Source organism: Echinops telfairi, unplaced genomic scaffold (assembly GCF_000313985.2).
Source record: "Echinops telfairi isolate 266 unplaced genomic scaffold, ASM31398v2 ScPeMD7_11;HRSCAF=52, whole genome shotgun sequence".
In the NCBI taxonomy this organism is placed as follows: Eukaryota; Metazoa; Chordata; class Mammalia; order Afrosoricida; family Tenrecidae; genus Echinops; species Echinops telfairi.
This window is the reverse complement of record NW_022103908.1, coordinates 9,902,902-9,907,734: the sequence shown is the minus strand read 5'-3', so window position 1 is coordinate 9,907,734 and position 4,833 is coordinate 9,902,902.

Sequence of the window (4,833 nt, the reverse complement as noted above, 5' to 3'; positions counted from 1 at the left end):
CTATGCGGGTCAATTCCCATAACATAGTCCACACAAAAAATGCTCTGCCAGTCGACAGTCTACTTTGGTTAGTGGTGACTAGGTTTTAAAAGCTTACATGAAGCCATCTAAATTCAACAGTTTGTATTGATTGATATCAATAGATACAACCATTGATAGCTTCCCATCTGGAGCAAATAAGTGTGAAAAAAATCAAAGACGCATGGAAACAATGCATTTAAAGGATTACTAGCTCACCTGAACTAGAACCTTTATAATCCTGAGACCAGAAGAACTAGATGATGCCTGGCTACTACTACTGTCCATTTTGATCCGGATCATAACAGAAGGTCCTGGACAGAGAGGGAGAAGATTGTAGAAGAAATTCTAAAGCATGTGACTGGCCATATTTACTGGTCTGATCAAGACTGGTGGGACTCCTTGAGACTAGGGTCCTTACACACCCTTCAAACTTGGATCTCAACCTACCACCATATGTCGGTTTTCGCCAAACAATAGACTTGCCTACAAAATCACGCTTGTGAGGAAACACTGCAGAGAACCATCAATGACAGGAGCCCCGAAGGGCAGCTGTTGCCCCCAAACAAAGCTCAGAAGGCAGAAAGGGGCAGGAACGCAGGCGAATGAAAAAGGGGAGCCCAGGGAGAAAATGGAAAGAGTACTGTCATATTGAGGGGATCACAAGTAGTATCACAAAGTAAAATGTACACGCTATTGGATGAAAAACTATTTCGGTAAACTTTCTCCCAAATCACAATGAAAAAAGAATGTACTGTTTTATCAGGAAAACAAAAAGAAATGGGAAAATAAAAGGAAAAATGGAGTTGAAGAAGGCATGGTAATAACTATTTAGAACAAAGAGAAGAAAGGAAAGTATTTTGGAGAAAAACAATTCCTTTCCCATATTTCTCTTAAGTTGTATATCTTGGAACTCATTTTCCATGATAAGGACCTTCTCTTTTGTTTATGGAAAAAAAAATCTTCCAGAAGACAAATCCCATAGGATTTGTCCATTTTCCTGGCTATTTTTCAGGCAGGATTCAAAACTACCATTAATGATCTCTATTCTTTGTCCAGTCCAACTTAAAAGTATTTCTTTAGAGGTTACAAAAGATTTTTCAAACATGTTAAAGGACTCTTCTTTAAAAGTTGACTCCCCTCGGGAACTTGGAAAGTAGATTTTTAAAAAGTGCTTCCCAAGTGTCTCTGAAATTCACTTGTGAATAGCATTGTGCCTTCTTCCGAGCAAATGGCAGTTTGATGTGGCTAATTTTCAAGTGCTGGAATGCTCGAGGTGTGAGGTAGGCAGATGATGCATTCCATTCGAAGGGTACATTCAGATCATTTATTTTAGTGCAACATGTAGATTTCAGAGTTAGAGTCTGTTGAAGGAAATGATTTCCTTTTCTTCATCTCCTTGTTTCTGTTCTCTATCTCCGTCCATTTCCCCTCCTTTCCTCACCCTCTGAATGTTAACATTGAGGAAATGCTCCCATTAGGATTGGGCAAGTAAGACCGTAGTTTTGAGGACCCTATCAATCGCTATTTATTGAACCAGTCATTCCGATCTCCTTTATGACTTTTGTTTGCATTTCACATTTTCCCCTCACAAAATCTGTCTTAGAAAAAGTACAGCCAAAATGCTCCTTTGAAGTGAGGATAGGGAGACATTGCCTCATGTGCTTTGGCCATGTTATCAAAGAGGATCCTGTCCCTGGAGAAGGACATCATGCCTGGGAAAGAGTAAGTCAAGAAGAGGAAGACAATGAAGGAAATGGATCGATGCCATCACTAGAACGATGGGCTCACACATAGGAATGATTGTGAGGATGGCTTAGGACCAGGCAGGGCTTCGTTCTGTAGTACACTGGGTCACTATGTGTTAGCACATAGCAACAACCAGGTGCCATGTGGCTGATGGCAATTCAGTAAGCCAGGTAAACAAGGCTTCTAGGTGATTTGCAGTAGTACTTCTCCCCAGCCGAGGAGACAACTAGGAATTGGCTGCATTGCTTTTTTATCTGTAGTTTTGGAAGTAGTCCTTAAAGGAAATATGTGATCACATATGCTGATCAAAACTCACTTGTAAGGGAGGTATATCTGCTCATCTGATCCAATTCTGCCGTTTCATACACGAGGGAGGCACAGAGAATTCATGTGATTTTAAGGCCAAGCAACCAGAGGCATAGTTAGGACTAGAGTCTTGTCTAGTTCCTCGTCCACCTCACTTGCACGCTCTTTGATAAAGAAACAGTCACAGATTTAGAGGATAGTTTAATCTTTTTTTTTTTTTTTTGCACTGAGATGAACCTTTCTCATTTTATCCAGAATCAGTTTGCTTCCTTACACAATGGAGATGTATTGCTAATGAAAATAGTATCCATTTCCACCTGTAACTCCCATGAGTTTACTCTTGAGAGTTCCAGATGTGGGACACTTTAAGCTACTTAGCAGAATTGCTACATTAACCATAGTTTTGCGGTTAAAAAGGAGCAGGGGACCAGGAAGTATATGAAGAAAGGCCAAAGAGTAAATATCTATCTCCCCCCCCCCTAGTTTCATCATGCTTATAAATTTAAATTTGCATAAGAGTGAAGACACAATTTCAAAAAGACAGGGAAAAAAAGCCCTGATAAAACCAAATAACAAAGGCTTGTTATTGTTCTCATCACCACAGTTTGAAAGGTGGGGCAGGAGAAAGGAAATAGAGAATCTCAGATGAAACACAATATTGATATTTGGCATGCTTAGATGATTTTCCACCCAAAGATATGAAATCATTTTACCCACACTAATTATACCTGCTGGCCAGGGCCATCCCTTGGCACATCTGTAAGTCAGTAGAGGTTGTCTTTGGCACCTCTGGCCTCCCCTTGCTGTGCCCCTTACCCATTTTGAAGCTGCTTTCAAGATTTTTCCAAAAGCACTTGAGATTGCTGTTAAGAAAGCAGATTCCTGGTTGCCACATCAACCTACTGAGAGTGGTGTCCAGGAATCTGCATCTAAAAAATGATTTATTTATTTTGTTTTTGTTGAGAATATACACAGCAAAACGTCCATCAACTCAACAATTTCTACAGGTATCTTTAAGTGGAAAGAATCACATTTTTCAAGTGCAACCACCTTTACCTTCTTTGTATGAGTTGTTCTTCTACCCTCAATGTACGTTCACTGCTCCTCATAGGTAGCCATCTAATTTTTAAATTGCACATCAATGGGATTCCGATTTTATCCCATATAGATAGTTCTTAAAGAGCATAATACTCAAAGCAGGCATGTTTACTAGTTATGGTCAACATGATTGAATTTTCCAAGAGTAAAGTCATTCATTGCAAACAACTGGACAACATGAAGTAGAACACAACATCGGAATTAGAGGAAGACTCATTAATAACTTGTGTTTTGCACATGACACAGTCTTGCTTGCTGAAAGTGAACAAGACTTGGCATGCCTACCAATGAATGTCAAAAACTACCACCTGTGGAATGTATTGCACATTAACATGAAGAAAATGCCACTTCCCACAAAAGGACCAATAAGCTACATCATGAAAACAGAGATGATACGAATGTAGTCAAATGTTTCATTTTACTTGAATCCATAGTTACCACGCAGGGGTGGTTGTGTTATTGTTGTTGTTAGGTGCCATCAAGGTGGTTCTGACTCATAGCTGCTCTCTGTACAACAGAATGAAACACTGCCCAGGCCTGTGCCAACCTCAAAATTGTTCTTGTGTTTGAGACCCATGTGTGTCAATCACTGTGCCAATCCATTCTTCTTTGGTATTCCTTATTCGGTGTCCAACTTTCACAAGCAGATGAGGTCATTGACTATACTGTGGCTTCGGTAAGATGTAACTTATCTTCAAAGTAACATCTTTGCTTTGAACACTTTAAAGAGGCCTCGGCCAGCCAATTTGCCCAATACAATGTGTTGCTCGATCTCTTGACTGCTGCTTCCATGAGTATCGATTGCAGATCCAAGCAAGACAAATTCCTTGCCGGCTTCAATCTGTTCTTTTTATCATGATGCAATCCATTGGTTCACTTGCAAAGAATTTAGTCTGCCTTACATTGAGTTGTAATCCGTACTGAAGGCTGCAGTACTTGATCTTCATCTGCAAGTGCTTCAAGTCCTCCTCGCTTTCAGCAAGCAAGGTTGCGTCATCTGCATATCAGAGGTTGTTAATAAACCTTCCTCCAATCCTGGTGCCATGTCCTTCATACAACCCAGCTTCTCTGATTATTCGTTCAGCATGCAGATGGAATAAGTATGATGAGAGGATACAACTCTGATGCACACCTTTCTTGGCTTTAAACCATGCAGTATGCCCTTGTTCTGTTCTCACAACTGTCTCTTGGTCCATGTACAAATTCCACAATGAAGTGTTCTGGAATTCCCAGTCTTCTCAAGGCTATCCATAATTTGTTATGATCCACACAGTTTAATGTCTTTGAATAGTCAATAAGACACAAGTAAACATCTTTCTGGCATTCTTTGCTTTCAGCAAGATCCATTTGATGTCGGCCATGATATGCCTTGTTCCACCTCCTCTTCTGAATTGTGCCCAAAGCTCTAGCAGCTTCCTGTTAAATGTACTCCTGCAACGCTTGTTGGTTGATCTTCAGCTCAAGTTTACTTGTATATTGTCCTATAATTTAACCATTCTCTTGGATCACCTTTCTTTGAATGTGTATAAATATGGATCTCTTCCAGTCAGTTGATTAATTAGTTGTCTTTCATATTTCCTGGCATAGATGAGTATGTATTTCCAGGGCTTCATCAGCTTGTTGAAATATTTCAATTGGTATTCCATCAATTCCTAGAGCTTG